The sequence below is a fragment of the Equus quagga genome, unplaced genomic scaffold (assembly GCF_021613505.1).
Source record: "Equus quagga isolate Etosha38 unplaced genomic scaffold, UCLA_HA_Equagga_1.0 89303_RagTag, whole genome shotgun sequence".
NCBI lineage: Eukaryota > Metazoa > Chordata > Mammalia > Perissodactyla > Equidae > Equus > Equus quagga.
This window is the reverse complement of record NW_025803684.1, coordinates 1-7734: the sequence shown is the minus strand read 5'-3', so window position 1 is coordinate 7734 and position 7734 is coordinate 1. Positions and strand designations below refer to the sequence as shown.

Genomic DNA, 7734 nt, shown 5'->3' with positions numbered 1-7734 from the left:
AGAAGGACCTATGATTAGAATACACAACTATGTACTGGGGGGCTTTGGGGAGAAGAAGGAGAAGAAAAAAAGAAGATTGGCAAGAGATTTAGCTCAGGTGCCAATCTTTTTTTTTAAAGATTGGCACCTGAGATAACATCTGTTGCCAATCTTCCTTTTTTTTCCCCCTGCTTTTTCTCCCCCAGTCCTCCCAGTACATAGTTGTATACTTTTAGTTGTGGGTTCTTCTAGTTGTGGCATGTGGGACGCCGCCTCAACGTGGCCTGATGAGTGGTGCCATGTCCGCGCCCAGGATCCCAACCGCGAAACCCTGGGCTGCCAAAGGCGGAGCATGCAAACTTAAGCACTCGGCCACGGGACTGGCCCCTCAGGTGCCAATCTTTAAGAAAAAAAAAGGAAACAAGCCTAGTTCTTAATGCTGCCCTGACCCCTCACCTCCAACCCCCAAAGCCATAGGAAGAACAGAGTGAGAGGCCACAATTCTGTGGCGGAGGACATTCGGTGACACCTTCCAGTTAGAGGGAAAGAGACGAGGTCATCAATGACGTTGGGAAGAGCTGCAGAAATGATGACTGACTTCTACACCCCGCCATCTCCAGGGTCTTCCTGGAGGCAGGGCGAAACACCTGGCCTCACTGCTTGCATTTTTCCTGGCTTAGGAGCACAGCTAGAGACGGAAGACGGAACAGTCATGTCACCATTGCTCTCGTTTTCTCCAGCCGCAAATTCCATAGGGATTCAGAAAAGACATGACTACTGTTTGGTCTGAAAAAATGAAGAACATCTCCCTATCTGGAGCTGCACTGGACTTTGATTTCCTTTGACTACAATGAAAAAAATTCTAGACCCTGGAGGCAAAGACTGTTCCTATCTCCCGTTCAAGTCAGTGCCGAGCTGCGCCCAGGACCTCCTTGCCCTTCTCCAGCCCGCCTGTTCACGGTGGGCCTCTCCATCTCCCAACTGCTTTGCCGTGCAGAGTGGGCGTTGTCTCACCGGGGGCTGGGGACTGTCCCCAGGAGTTTTGCCTGGAGCCTGTGGGCAGCCCCCTGTAGGAACTGTGGGGCAACAGGTCTGCCCATGGGGAGACACTGACCCCTCCTGGAATTCCCCCTCGCCAGGCTGTGACGGCTCACAGGGTTGTCCTGAGAGCCTGGTGTTACAGAAGTTACACAGAACTAAAACAGCCCGTTGGGACTGGCTCCCGCGTTACCTAAAGGCCCCTGTAGAATGTTTGTGTGTGTGTGTGTGTGTGTGGTTGAAACTTTAAAATACTTGTTGTTGTAAAACAAGCAAGACAGAACAACAAACCCGCAAATGTTTCATCCAATTAAATCACAAGCTTTAAAAAAAGAAAGGGGGCCAGCCCGGTGGCATAGTGGTTAGGGTCATGTGCTCCACGTCGGTGGCCCCGGATTCGCCGGTTCAGACCTGCACACCGCTCATCACGCCGTGGGGTGGCGGCATCCCACAGAGATGAACTAGGAGGGCTTACAGCTAGGATATGCGACTAGGTACTGGGGCTTTGGGGAGGAGAAAAACAAAACGAGGAAGATTGGCAGCAGATGTCAGCTCAGGGCCATTATTCCTCGCCAAAATAAATAAAGAAATAAAAATGAAACAAACAAACGAAACAGTACCCAAGGCTTACCTTGAAGTCCCTCCCTCACATCTCCTTCCCTCCCCCGAGCCAGCCACTGTGGTCTCCTTAGCTGATTTGTCTCAGCTTTCTAGGCTTTCTAAAAGCTTTCTGTGGTCAGTCTCAGGCAGGACTGAGGGCTCCGAGCACCTCGGAGCCCAGGGGGCTGTGCCCGAAGTCAGACTGCCTTTGCAGCTTCCTCAAGGCAGAGGTCAGCCGAGGTCAGAGTGGGTGGATCAGTGCAGGAGGAATGTCTGAGGCAGTGCCAGCACGCGGCTCACGATGGTGCTTTCCACATTGTGACCAGGGAGTGGCTTGGGATTATCTATTTCCTGTTTGAGAACGTGGGTCCCTTCTGGTTTTCATTCTCTGTTATTAAGACTGCCTTGAACCTCCTGTCCTCTCCCCCGCCCCTCCACAAGAGCATCACGGGCACATGGGGCCTCTGGCTGCACTCAGTGTCAATCAGAAACAGGGTTTCACCTGGCCGAAGGCTGTTTGATTATCTGGAGTCCAAACCTCCAGAGTCCGTTTACATTTTTCCTGAATTCATCATCTAAAGCACAGAATGGACTTTCCCAATGGGCAGTACTGCATCTAAGTGAAACTCAGAAATTGGTTTCTTTTGGTTCGAGACGTTCCCTAGTTCTGAGCCCAGAGGGGAGCTTTCTTTTCAAGGTCACTGCAGGTTGTTCACTGCACGAAGATGCTCAGCAGCGACGAGAGGGGCTGAAATCCAGCCTCGGCTCCACTTGCCCAGCCGTGTCCTGTGGCTGCGCCAGTCCAGAAGGGGCACAGTTTTTTCTTTTTTTAAAGATTTTATTTATTTCCTTTTTCTCCCCAAAGCCCCCCAGTACATAGTTGTATATCTTAGTTGTGGGTCCTTCTAGTTGTGGCATGTGGGACGCCGTCTCAGCATGGCTCGATGAGTGGTGCCGTGTCCGCGCCCAGGATTCCATCTGGCGAAACACTGGGCCGCCGCAGCAGAGCGCGTGAACTCAACCACTCGGCCACGGGGCACAGTTTTTAAGTCGTCAGTCTACATGAGGAGCGTGCAGGTTACAGAGACCCTCTTTCTACCCACTGCCCACAAAACAACCCCCTTTGACTAATCACAGGCGCTCTCACGGCACAGAGCGATCCTGAGGCTCGGACGGGCAGCGTGGGCTCCTGGGTCCCACGGAGAACACCCTGCAGACGCTCCTCGTGAGATTCATGTTTAAAATTAATGGTCCTCCGCTGTGGGTGCCTTTGCTCCCTGAGGGACATTTGACAATGTCTGGAGACTGTTGACACAAATAATCCATAGCCAACCCGTAAATCAAAATTGTGGTGAGTTTATTATGAGCCAGATCTGAGGGCTAGCCCAGGGCCTTCCTTCCCCCAGGAAGGAAGGCCACCAAAGAAGTGGGGTGTACAGAGTGGTTATATACCGTCTTGGAACAAAGAGCACACATTCCATATGATAGGAATGTCCCTTTTACAGCAGGCACGAGCTTGCCTAGCCGACACAGCTATTCACCGAGCAGGAAGCAGGTCTGCTGTCTCTGTGGACACAGCAGGTGGCAGGTCTGTTGTCTCAAGCTGGGTGGTCACAGGTGAGCATGGCAATCAATTCCTAGGCTAAAGAAAGATCCTTATCCTTAAGGAAATGCCAATGTGGGGGAAGTTTCATCTTTATCTTCTCTCTTTTTTTTTTTTTGAGGAAGATTAGCCCCGAGCTACCTACTGCCAATACTCCTCTTTTTTCTGGGGAAGCGTGGCCCTGAGCTAACATCGGTGCCCATCTTCCACTACTTTATATGTGGACACCTACCACAGCATGGTGTGCCAAGCGGTGCCATGTCCACACCCGGGATCTGAACTGGTGAACCCCAGGCCGCTGAGAAGCGGAATATGTGAACTCAACCGCTGTGCCACCGGGCTGGCCCTGCATCTTTATCTTAAGGCCATTTGTTCTTGTCGTTGGGACATAGCAAATGCCTAAAGCAGATGTACAATACATGCTCAATGGCCACGTCAGGCCCCTTTGGAAAACAAGGTCAGGCCGAATTAGGTTTACACCAAATGGCTTCCTCGTCTACTCCAATATATCCTATTGCTTGTCATTTGTTTATCATCCCCCTTTTGATCTCTAATCTTTCGATAGAAAGTGTGGATGATCAAAATATTGTCCCTCGGTGCCAGGGTGGTTGCTGCCTGCCCTGGGTCCATCATGTCCCTCAGTGCTGGGCTTTCATCTCCTTTATATTTGCCCAGTTGTCCCCACTGTGGGGAAATAGTCAGATATAGTGGACAAGCATAGAGGTATATACATTAACAGAGGAAGCGTTTCATAGGTTATATCATTTTCAATTAATTTTAGATTGTTGCGCAAACATTGTACGTGTGCTTTTCTATAACTCCTTATGTTTACATGCTTCACAATTATAGAACAAGAACAGTAACAATGATAATAATTCAACATATGTGAAAACATTAGTTCAAAATGAGTTCTTAGGCATATCAGAAAAGGAAATTTGTCCAGGGTTGTAAGATCGATAGACCATGTCAAGTCACTGAGCAACTTTTACTCTAGTTTTTATGCCAGTCTTACGACACTGAGTAAAGAAAACAGCAATTAGTTTGAATGTTATTATTACTACAAGAATTCCAAGAAGTACTGGAGACAGGAATTGCAATCGGGATCTAGAAAAGGAACTGATCCTGGAAGGGAGCCAACCAAACAAATGAAGCCCGGGTGTAGGAGCGCAGCAGGCATCCACCTGCTTCTTCATGTTCTTCCGCAGAGACGACACGTGGGAAGATTCGTCCGGACAAAAGCACGGCCTTCAGTCTGAGTGATCGCACATGTACTGCCTTGGGATGCAGTTAAATATCTAAAGCCATTCTATTTTGAAGGACAGCCCTTATTAAAGACATTCAGTATTTAAGAAGGCTATTTCTGCTTGACCATCCTTAAGGGCTTGTTGAGTAAATTTAGTCAGGGCTTCTGTATGTGATAATGACATCTTTCAACCCCAAAGAAGGAGCAAATATAGCCGCTTGGTGGCCATACCAGTGGAAGTGTGACTCCTTCCCTGCATCCAAGGGAAACTCAGCGTGCGGTGTTTTAGCCATCCAGGCAGTAGCCAAGCCCAGGAATTTGTCCCACGTAACCACTGAGTTCCATTAGGAGCCACCCGATAAATGCCTGTCTGTTCCAAATCAATCACATTGCTTAAGTATGATAGTATTTTTCAACCTTAAATGGGCAATTATAAAATAGTATATGGTTTAAGCATGACAAAGGTTTAAATGACAAGATATGAGGTCGGGAATACAGGCCTGGTCCGGAGTCTTGGGACAGCTGTCTACAGCAGACGCCGTCTTCTTCTCCTCCTGGTGTGGTCCTTTCCAACACGGCTGCAAACGGTCTTTTATTTGATGCCTCTTCTGATAAATAAATTGTCCAGGTTGTAGTCCATGATGCTTAAGGTCTGGGAGCTCTCTGTGAAAAGCATCGGCTACTAACCTTTCGTTTCTCTCTCTTTTACTCAAGTGTCTCAGTGAGACCTTGGCAGTAAGATATTTCCTTTAAGCAGAGTTGGTTCCTACACTTCCTTGTCTAATCGCACAGGCTGTCCTATTATTACTTCAAAAGGAGACAGCCGATGTTTTCCAAAAGGTGTAGATCTAAGATTAAGGAGCACCTACGGAAGAGCTTTAGGCTATGAGAGAGTAAATGCTTCTGAAAGCTTTGCCAATTGAGGTTTGTTTTTAAAGATTGGCACCTGAGCTAACAACTGTTACCAATCTTTTTTTTTCTTCTGCTTTTTCTCCGCAGATCCCCCCAGTACATAGCTGTAAATTTTAATTGTGGGTCCTTCTAGTTGTGGCACGCGGGATGCCACCTCAGCATGGCCTGACAAGCGGTGCCATGTCCGCGCCCAAGATCCGAACTGGCGAAACCCTGGGCCACCGAAGCGGAGCATGCGAACCCAACCACTCGCCACGGGGCCAGTCCCTGGAAGGAAATCTTTTACTGCGTTAGCACAGTTAATAGAAAGTGGCAGGCATTCTGGAGGCCGGACAGCACATCCAGCTTGATAACATCCTCGCTGATCGTTTAAGTAAGACCCATTTGTAAACCAAATTAAATAATAGAATGCAGTCATGGTCTTCTCATCTTGTGACGTTGAAAACAAGGTAGCAAGGTTAAAATAGTGAATAATATTTACCTCCACAATATAACCTAAGAAGCTTTATCATCATTTACTTGACAATGCTACCCCTGCAATTTAGCATCAAACAAGTCTAATTAGTATCCCTCCTTTATAGGAAGAGACAACAAATTTCTTTGAGAAGTCCCAGGGGCCCTCTGGAAATCCTCAAAGATGAAGGTCAAAATAAAGACTTCATTTAGGATATGAATTGTGAGGAGCCTGTCAAAAATATCAAAAGTTTTTAAAACACTTGGTCAAACAACATCAAGTGTCTGCTGACCTGGTTGCTGTGACGCAATGCTGAGTTATCCATTCAGACAAAGTGACCACAGAAACAGTCTGCGGCAAACGGAGCATTAAAACACTCAAAGCCTTAACACAGAGACCTCATGTTTTGAACATAGGAAATTGCTTTAATAAAACATAGATTTTCTGTCTTTTAGGTAAACTTACTCAAAAGTAAAGAAAAATCTTTTATAACCTCTTTATCAAGAGTAGACTGACAGTTCAAGAAAATTATCCCTTTTAAGAGAGAAAGCCAAATTCTAATTCTTGTACCAGCTTACCGTTTATATTACAACTCATTTACTTAATTAGATGCATTTCTGTCCTAGCCAACTTGACCATGTACAAAACTCCTCATGGTTTTCCTCCATCAGCCTCTGTCACTTCCTTTTTACATTCAGAATTTGTCCCATACCTTTCTTTCTCCTCCTAGTACTTTGGGACAAATTTATCTTTCTGACAAAACAAACAAAATATTTCCATTCTTTATATCTTCTTTACTAAAAATATGCATCTTTACGTCTTACTTTCTTGAATACAAATACATGTATTTTAAAATTTTTAGTAGCTTTAATCACATATCAGAATTTTTAATCCTTAGAAACCTTAGTTTCTAAGTAAAAACTAAGTAAGCAATTATAAACTTTCTTTTACATTAGCATTCTGTGGCTTGACAAATTTGTAAATACCTTTTATAATTTCTAAAAACGTTACTTCATAGTATAATCTTTTAATAAAATACAAGATATATTTACTAATAGCCCTAAACACCTTTTAGCTTTTCTGTAATAAGAAGCCAAGAGTAGATAAACTTATGTTTAATAATTAATGTCTAACTTTTTATCGTATTTAGAGATGATCTAGATATTTAATGAATTTTGATCAATTAAAATAACCTAGCAAAACTTCAAAGTTTCAAGTTACCAAAGGGATTTTGGAAGCTATTTTAAGCACATACACTATAACATGCAATTATTGTTAAAAGTTCACCCAACACTCAACTTTTTCACATCTATTTAGTTACTTGTTCCCAATAATTATTTAGATTGCCTACAAGGCTGCATGAGACATTAGACAAAACATCATTGTAAGTTATTATTTTTGTTAACCAGTTTTGTAATAGAGATAACATCAGCTTATCTGACCAAGAAACATAGAATAAAGGCCACATGTCTGCATTATTCCAATGCTGATAGCTTTGAGGACATGCCTATTTTAATCAAACCAACAAACTTAAATTTTCATTTACCAAAGATTATTTCATATCACATTAACTTGAAAGACATTTGGGTTAGCTGTATTTAGAAAAAGTTTTTGTAAGCACTTACCTTAAGTCAGTTGAACTGAACTCTTTAGAAATCACACCCTCCAGGGGCGGGCCCGGGGCCAAGTGCTTCAGTTTGTGTGCTCCACTTCAATGGCCTGGGGTTTTGCTGGTTCTCATCCTGGGTGCCGACATGGCACCGCTTGTCGTGCCACGTTGAGGCGGTGTCCCATGTGCCACAACTAGAAGGACCCACAACTGGAATATACACAACTATGTACTGGGGGGCTTTGAGGAGAAGAAGAAGGAAGAAAAAAAGAAAAGAAGATTGGCAACAGATGTTA

The 7734-nt window shown here is 45.0% G+C and overlaps 1 long non-coding RNA gene across 1 annotated transcript; it reads right to left on the bottom strand.

The window, feature by feature from the left end:
• Positions 1-4997: 4997 nt before the first annotated feature.
• Positions 4998-7637, bottom strand: LOC124234557 (uncharacterized). The gene is made up of 2 exons (XR_006887350.1): positions 7455-7637; positions 4998-5126 (listed from the first exon to the last, which is right to left on the bottom strand). It is a non-coding gene; the product is annotated as an uncharacterized LOC124234557 (long non-coding RNA).
• Between the last annotated feature and the right edge of the window lie 97 nt (positions 7638-7734).